This window comes from Arachis hypogaea, chromosome 8, assembly GCF_003086295.3.
Source record: "Arachis hypogaea cultivar Tifrunner chromosome 8, arahy.Tifrunner.gnm2.J5K5, whole genome shotgun sequence".
Classification (NCBI taxonomy): domain Eukaryota; kingdom Viridiplantae; phylum Streptophyta; class Magnoliopsida; order Fabales; family Fabaceae; genus Arachis; species Arachis hypogaea.
In genome coordinates this window covers 36,625,064-36,634,667 of record NC_092043.1, presented here as the reverse complement: position 1 = coordinate 36,634,667, position 9,604 = coordinate 36,625,064, and positions in this window count along the sequence as shown.

Sequence of the window (9,604 nt, the reverse complement as noted above, 5' to 3'; positions counted from 1 at the left end):
TACTGTGAGATCAAAGTTAAATAATTAACGAAATGTTCTACATGATAGCAGTACAAAAACAAGGTCGATAATCTAGAAAATAAGTATAAGTTTCAGAGGCACAAAATCAACCATGGATGCATCAATATATTTATTTATCAATTTTTTATAATTTAAATGAAATATTTTTCATAAAACTAAGGAAAATAATAAATAAATATATTGATATATTTACAGTTGATTTTGTGCCTCTAGAGCTTGTATTTATTCTCTAAATTATCGACCTTATTCTTGTACTACTGTCATGTAGGACATATCATTAATTATTTAACTTTGATTCACGGTGGGACTAAATTGAAATAAATAAAACTTTTTTTTATTTAAATAGACTACTTTAAATTTTTAACACTAAAACAGGATTACGTGTAAATATAAAGGATCAAGTACTTTATCCTAATTTATATTTAAATAAACATACTGAATTATCATTTATGTTAGCTACATTATTTTCATTAAATAGAGTAGAATACTTTAATAATAGATGTCCTGTAGCAGCTATAGCTAGGCTGCCGTTCATGCCTTCATCAATTTGTATATTTGTGATTGCATAGAGAATAAGAAGTTAGACATACGTAACCTTTGATTGCCAATAACCTAGTCACGATTTTAAATTTTAACGGTAAGGTATTAAAAATGACAAACGGAAGTTCAGCACTTGATTTAATGCGAAGACAAAATTTGACCTCTAAACCAATACTTTGTTGCCAATTATTAAACGATATCAAACCTCTAATTAATGAAAAGCACGTACCTATATAAAATATGATTAAGGTAGGTAGTTGTGAAGGCATATTAGATTGGATCAAATATAATTAAAATTTTGATTCGATTTATACTAAAATAATTATCAGATTGAATCAGATTTAATATTTATATTATTTAAGTTTGGATTTAATTTAATTTGTGTATTTGTAAATCAGATTTTAGATATATTTTTAAGGGGATATTTCGATAAAGACGTCTAAAACGTCTTTTTTTTAAAGATATTTTTTTATAATTAAAATTTATTACATATAATCAATTAAATCGTATTATTTTTGTCAAAATTAGGGCAGATAAATTAATTTGATCAAAAAATGGTGAATCAAATTTTGAAACGGTCTAAATTAATATTATTTTTTATAAAAAATGACTACAATACCCCTATTATAAAAAATGATTAAAATACTCTTATTATATATATTAATTTTAAAAATTCTAAATTTTAGCTTTTTTCTTCTCTATTGTCATAGGGTTAGGATTTAATTTTCAAAATTAATATATATATATATATATATTAGTTATTTTTTATAATAGAAATATTGTAGTATTTTTTATAAAAAATATTAATTTATACCGGTTTAAAATTAAATTTATTAATTTTTGGATAAATTGATTTGTCCGATCTAATTTTAATAAAAAATAACACAGTTTAATTAATTATATGTATAAAATTTTAATTTTTAAAAAATATCTTTAACAAAAGATATTTTTGATATCTTTATGTGAGTAGTTCTCATATCAATAAACATAAAAATGTTTTAAAAATTTTAATTTTATTAAAAATATCAATAAAATCCTTTTTTTACTCTTTTAAACATATTTATTCTTAAAATATTATTAAACATATTTTTTAAAATAATATAAATAAAATAATACAACATATATAATAACTATTAGTTAAAATAAACTATAAAAATAATATTTATTTATTTATTTTTGTGAATCTACAAATATACAGATATTTATATAAAATCCATCATCTAATTCTATTAATGTGCGAATCTAATCTAATCCAATAACTTTGTAGATTAGATCAATATCTGTAATTTTCAAATCAAATTTAAATAAATATCACAAATATATAGATTGAATCTGATCTATAAATATTTTTAACTGAATTTTTAAAGTGATCCCTAATATTTATAGTATTTATTAATTTAGTATCTTAAATTCAAATATTATTATACTAATTTTTTAAATTTATTTTTAGATATTATTTTACACCATTAATCTTTCTCCGTCAGTAAATAAAGTATTGAACTAATCCAGTCACGTTAAACGCTACAACAATTTGATGTGACAAGATTTGTTTTAATACCTGTTTTAAAACCTACTCTTTTTTTATAAGTATCAAATTTTTTATAAGTATATTAAATATCTTCAAATTAGATGAATATTTAAAAAAATATTAAAAAGTTTAAGAGGTGTAAAATAAAATTTTCGAAAGATAAACTGATTAAAATCGAAAAAGGTTTACAATAAATTTAAATAAAGTGATAAAAATACTTTCGATTGAATTAAAGGACTTTTGACGTGAAAATTAAAGATACTGAAATGTAATTGGGCAAAGAAATTAAACATTACTTGAAATGTAAATTCAACAAGAAAAGTAAAGTTTGTTGAAATTGTAATTTAAAAAAAAAATAAAAACATGAAAGGAACCCTACAGAAATCGAACTCGAATGCCGACTCAGGAACTCGCTGGAATATGAGTGTGCTTGAGTGTATTTCTGGAGAAAAGTTCCAACCTTAATTCCCTAATACTTTCTAATATTTATAACCCTTTTTTATAACCGACCATTAATGACATGATGCCCCCTTGTGTGCGAAATTTTGGGTAACCGTTCCTGCTCTTTTACCCAACAGCGTTACTGAAAATCCCTAACTCTAAAAAGCCTTCGATTTTCTTCATTCGAGTAACTACTCGATTCTTCATTCGAGTAACTACTTGATTTACCATTTCTATCGAATCCATGCTAAACAATTTCCACTTAATACTTGCACGTGTACTCTTTTGATCTCTGCTTGCATTTCGAAACTTTATCAACGTTTCGAATCAGCTTAACTTTCGAAAGTAATTATTTTGACTAACAAATTGCCCCATAGGATTAATGTATTTGCTTTCAAAGTCACTCCTTGAAAGACAAAACACTTAATCGTAATTCAGTATATAATTACCTTAACTGGTTATAATTGCCATTTACCTTCTCCATTAATTTTGACCCGTTTGACACGTTTTTCACGATCCACAGTCTCTCTCTCCATCACTTTGCCTTCTTTGCAAAGTTACCTCTTTTCTCTTTGAATCTTCCTCACAAAAACGGTTAGGTAGAGAACTTTATTGAAATTGAACTTCTCACCATTATCTTTTTCCTTTCTCGAATCTTTGCTCCTTAAACCCTTGCATTCTGTTCCATTCTCCAACTGCTATTTTTATCTCTCGCTTTTCTCTTTGTTCATCAATGGCGTTCTCATATTCTCACACTGCTTAAGATAAGGGCAAACGTCCAGCCATCCAACAACCAGCTCTTCTATCTTTACACATCTTGAACCAAATCAATGACGAAATCATTGGATACCCCTAACTTTAACTCGATGACCCCAGAATCCTTATTCCTTTCACTGTAGGTGACGAAACTCACTATTTTATTGGCCTTACTGACAACCTAGAAAGAGCTAACAGATGACTTCATCTTTTTCCAAGCGTTCAAGGGAAAAATTTATTGATCAATCAGGACCTTGACATCTCTTTCTTCACCAACCCTAAAACCGCTTTTAGAAATAATCCTAAAATCATCTCCCGAGGGACTGCTTTATGACTTGGCACAGACGTCTCACACCAAAGAAAAGCGCTATCTGGAGTGCTCTTGGAATTCAAGATCTCCTTCGTCTCTCCCGTTTTGCCCCCTCTACACATCCTTTGATGATTGGGACTGTGACTCACTTCTGGAACAGAACTACCAACAACTTTCACCTTCCTTGTAGAATGATGGGTATGTCATTCCTTGATGTGACTGCCATCACAGGGCTTCCAATAAAATCTCCTGAGTTCACCTATGAAATGATTCCTGAGTGATGATACCACAATAGGTTCTATGACTTCCTATAGTGAATTTATTGCCCATCATAAGAGTGCAGACAATGAGCCTATAACAGATGATAAACATGTGGTATTTTTATTTTATTGTCTAAATGTCATAGTCTTCTGTTCTCAAAGTGTTCAGATATAGAAGCTTTTTTATCCCCTTGCTGTCCTGTTGCATGAGGGAAAAAACTTCAACTTGGTGAAGTTGCTTCTAGGGCACATTTTTGAAGAACTTGGCCAATTTGTCAATTGTCTTCGAAATAACTTCTTGATTGGCATGGGAGGTCCTCTCTGGCTTCTCCAACTTTGGCTGAACTCTGTTTTCGAAAGACACATGATAAAGCCTAGAAATATTGGATCTGACATGCAACACATTAAAAGCTTTTGATTAGCCACTTTCAAGCCACACTTTTCAGAGGCTCAATCAGATGAAGATAAATTCTGGACTATTTTTTCTCTTCTCCATTCCTGTAAAAACTTCAATAATGATGACCTCAATTTCTCCTCCTTTTTACATAGAAATTGTGGTCCTGCTTGACTTGAACGACTCCTTTTTCCAAATGATAATCAAGAGGATGAAATTGCCAAAAGGACTTGGACAAATTTATTGGTTGTCCAAGTGATCCGAACAGGGCTGCCACAATACAAAAAAGAACGTTTCAAGGCCACCCTTTACGCACCACATTATGCAGCCAGGTGACTAGGCTTTTCTTAGGCAATTCCAACTCCATTTCCCCAAAACAGCAAGCCTCTTTGCCATGTTAACCTGGTTTCGAAGGAAGCACTTGATGCTCTTCTTCTTTCGAATCAGCAGCACAAAATGGGATATCATTATCTCGTTTGTGACCGTAGTTCGTTTATTACCAAATCTTACTTTAATTGGTGGACTATATACTTTTCAAAATATAGTCGCACCTTCAAAGAAATAAAAAATTCTGCCATTCGAACTGCATCTGCTGCTAAAGGCTCTCCAAAAAAACCTTCAAAAAGAAAAGGCGAAACATGTGTGTCTTTCAGGCAACCTCAAAGAAAAAGTCGACAAACCCCCACAAAAACTTCCAGAAGGGTATATCGATTTCAATTGAATTCTTTGAAATCACCTTTATTTGAACTTGTCCTAACCTTATTTCTTTTCTCAATTACATATACAATCATCGAGCGAAAGCTCTTCTGAAGAAAATGAACCCTCTGTCCAAAATCTTCCTGCTGCCCCTCTAGACTCGGATGATGATGATGAAGCCAACCCGGCTTCTCAATTGATTCAAAAAAAGAGACAACACATTTTGGTAGATTCTTTTTTTGAATATATTAAGTCTATCAGACTTGCACTCAACAATCTTATGCTGCTTATTTCAGATCGAGACTGTTGCTCAATCAATTTCTCCTGCTTTTGTCTCTGATTAACCCATACAAGAAAATCAACCAAGGCCAGAACAACATGAATTTCATTCACCATTCCGAACCATTACACTTGCTGAACCCACTCGGATAATTCCTCCAATTTTAACTAAAACACAAGTGATCGATTTATCAGAGGAACAACATTCAACATCTCAAACTGTAGCCATTGATCACACTCCTTCACCAGTTCAAGCTAGAGCCCTTTGTTGATCTCAAGCGGCCCCTTACTCTGACTCTCCTCCCCAAGTTCCAGAATCTAATTCTGACTCACTTTCTCGAGTGCCGGAAACCATTGCTCCCGAATACAATTCATCTACTCGAATTCAAGAAACTATTCCTTCACCACAAAAGTCTTTCAGTTCACCCAGAGGTGCTGGATTTTCAACTTCTCATGTCTTGGAACCATCTTCCGGAACTCCTGGGATGATTCCCCAACCAAATGACGATGATCTAATTAGATTGGTTAATTAATATTTTGAACCAACTTGTTCAACAAGACAAGGTACCCATTTCTACACCAACACCTGAAGGTACTATAACATTTGGTCTCCCTCTTGAACTGAATAAAAATACTCAAAAAGAGTTGATAACTCTCCTTAGGCTCCTATCACATTCTCCTTTTGAATAGACTAACCCATCAGGCTTGCAATTGATCTTTTCTGAAATTCTAAATTCTCCTCTTGAGTTTCAAATTCTAGCTCAGCATTCTTCCAAAGTCACGAAATTCATGAAGATTGCCAATGACTATGTTGCTGCCCAGAACAAGTTACAAGAAATTAGAGAGAAAACATCCACACTCAATTCTGAAACAGAGGACCCTAATGCATCTCTTCAACCAAATGAAAGCTTCTTGAAAAGAATTTAATCTAAGGATCTCTCAATCCTCTACTGCTCAAGCCCATTATGTCAAAGAAAAAGAAGAACTCGAAGCAGAATTAATTCGGATCAACCAGAGGATTGCTATAGTTGAAGAAAGAATAGCTGTTCTAGACCTTCCTCTTACCACTGCTCAGCGCAAACAACAGCAACTTTCAAGGAGATACATACTACTGAAATCAAACAAGAGGAACATGGCAGGCAATTTGAAAAAATTCAACATGAAAAATATGAGCATACCAAAATACTCTCGGCCTTGGACAGTGAGAGAATTCAACTGTATTCTGACTTAGGAAAGCTCCTAGCACCTTTTATTTCTCCGCCTTAGAATATCAATTATTTGTAATGACATCCTTTTATTTCCAGACTTGCATTTTAACTTTGGTTTGACAGACAATGGTATTGCTTCAAATACTTTTCATTTACCGAATTAACTATATCCCCAGATCGATATCTTTGATTCAATACGCATTTTCGGAATATAATTCGATAATTTGAAAAGGTCCCTCCCAAGTATGGGACCATTTGCTAAGAAATCTTGACTTTTTTTTCATTGGCAAAATAACTTTCAAAATCAACTCCCCAATATTGAAGAATTTCTCCCTTACTCGACGATTATAACTTCGAGCAACACTTTCTTTTTGTCGGATCATATTTTCAAGCGCTAATATACGCTCTGAGTCTAAATCATTTAACTCATCGAACATTGCGTTCCAATAATCGTCAATTGGCAAATCATCTTGCTTCAACACTCTCAAAGTACTAAGATTAATTTCCAATAGCAAAACGGCATCATGCCCATATACCAGTTTATAAAGAGAAGTACATGTTGATCCTCTTAGAGAATTACGATAGGCCCAAAGTACTTGGCTCAAAGCCTCATGCCAAGTTTGAGATCTGCTTCTGATTTACTTTTTAATCAAATTGATCAAAATTTTATTTGATGCCTCAACCTGTCCATTGGCCTGTACATAATAAGGGATTGAAGTAACCATATTAATGTTTCTTGAAGCAACAAAGTTCTTTATTCGCTGACCAGTAAACATAGTTCTTTGGTCAGTACTCAATGTTTGAGGAATCCCGAATCAATGAATTATTTGTTTCTCAATAAAATCTATTATTTCATTTTGTCCAACCTCTATCAGAGGAATCGCTTCAACCCACTTTGTGAAATAATCTATTGCCACCAAAATAAATTTGTGGTTTTTCGATGAGGGGGTGTATCAATCCAATTAGGTCTGAAGCCTAACCTCGAAATGGCCAAGGTTTAATGATCGAATGCAACTCAGATGCTGGAATCTGTTGCATCACTCCATGGCGTTGACACTCTTGACAAGCCTTCGCATAATCAATACAGTCTTTAATCATAGAGGCCAATATACATGATTTCGATATAAAACCTATTTCATTTTCATCCCAACCTGATGAGCACCACATATACCTTTATGGACTTCTCCTAAAACAATGTCTTTATTATCTTGACTTAGACATCTCGAAAGGCTCCCATTGATACCTTTCTTATATAACTCATCAGCCATTAAAACAAAATTCGTTACTTTTAATTTTATCTTCCTATCAACTCGATTACTGGGATTCCTTAAATACTCAGCAATAGATTTTCTCCAATCATTATCTCCCCATTCATCCAAGCATAAAGCTTCTCGTTCATCTATAGGCACTAAAATTTGGCGAATTTCTGCCAATTTTTTCAATATTTTAGGGCCTATCTTATATCTTGAAGCAATCTGGGCCAACTCATTAGCAATTTCATTTTGGATTCTTGGGATATGAACTAATGAAAATTTTTGAAAAGAAGTTAACAACTCCCAAGCTGTTGCCAAATATTTCTGCAACTTCTCATTGTTACACTTAAACTCTTTCGATAGCTGCTATAACACTAACTGGGAATCCCCTAAAATCTGAACTTCCGAAGCACCTTTCTCAATCAAAACCTCAAGAATGAAATCAAAGCTTCATATTCTGCCATATTATTCGAGCAAGGATATTTTAGCTCAAACAGAAATTTCGATGGTATTCCTTCTGGTGAAATAATGAGAATTCCTACCCCCTGCACCATCTTTATGCTTCGATCCATCGAAATATAACTTCCAATAATTGACCTTAACGTCAAGCACATTTGTCCCCTGGTTCCTTTGCACTATGAACTTTATCGCATGATGCTGTGCTGAGAAATTGCAGCTTTGCACTTGTTTCTATACGTCCAAAAGACGTTGTTCTTCATCCCGTTCTGAACCTGCAACATCTCCCCCCTCTCACTTGTGGCGCAAAGAACAATGCTCTCAACGTCTCCACCACAATCCTTGGCAACTCGATGAAAAGTGATTTGGATCCACATGTAGAAGTAGAAGATGCTTTTTTCTTCGGCAAAAATTTGACAAGACATGTTCCTTGCTATTGAACAAGTGTGTTGTGGGGGCAGAATCAAATTGAATGTGAACACATTGTGGATGTACTTATTGCCTTCCGCAGAGTTATAGATTTGGAGCGATTTGCATGATGGTTGAGCAAGGGATTTCTCCGGCATGGCCATCACGGCAGACTCCTTCGATCCATCAGATGAGGGCAATACTGGAGGAGCTATTGGGATCGTACTCGATCTGCTCAACAATGCCCACAGAGAGAGGTTCTATCTAGCTTTTTCATCTCTGAATATAATTGTTTGTTGGGAGGATGGTGGTGCTAAGGAGGAGGAGGTGACGACAGTTGGCTATGATGCCGTTGATTTCTTTAAACTATTGAAAGAAATGCAGAACACTGTGGATCCAACACAAGAGGAGCAGCAGCGATGTAGTGGATCTAGCCTGCGATGAAGAGGAGTGACGGCAGGGTGCGAGCTTGCAACAGAGAGGAGAGGTGCGATGCAGAGGGGTGGCGCAACAACGCTGGGCGCTAACGATAGATGAAGGGCAGGAAGAGAGGGAGCAGATACGGTAGTATGATTGTTGTTAATGTTAGAGGTTTTAAGGTTGAAGATGATGAAAAGGATAATTTTGAAATTTTGAATAATTTTTTAATAATTGGTCATTTTTGTTGAACAAAATTTATCTTATATGAGTATAAATTTAGTTTTAATTTTTCATGGTTAATTTTGTTAGCGTCCGAATCTTTTATGGTGAGAAATTACTATTTACTCTGGCTAACTAGTCTTTGTTTGAAAACATAAAAAAATATAAAAGATTAATCACATATTTCTTTTTTTTTTTTAACAAAAATAAAAATCTTTGGATTAACTTTGTGAAGAGCTCAAATTCTTCAAATGTGTCATAAACATCATAAGGAGAGAGAGAGAGGGGTATCAAAACTGAGTGTGTATAGACAACAAATTGTGAAGAAAATTACAATCAACTTTGGATGCATGGGGATCAAATTAAATTTTGGTTATATACATTCGTAGAATTTTGAAAGAAAGATCATTGATCA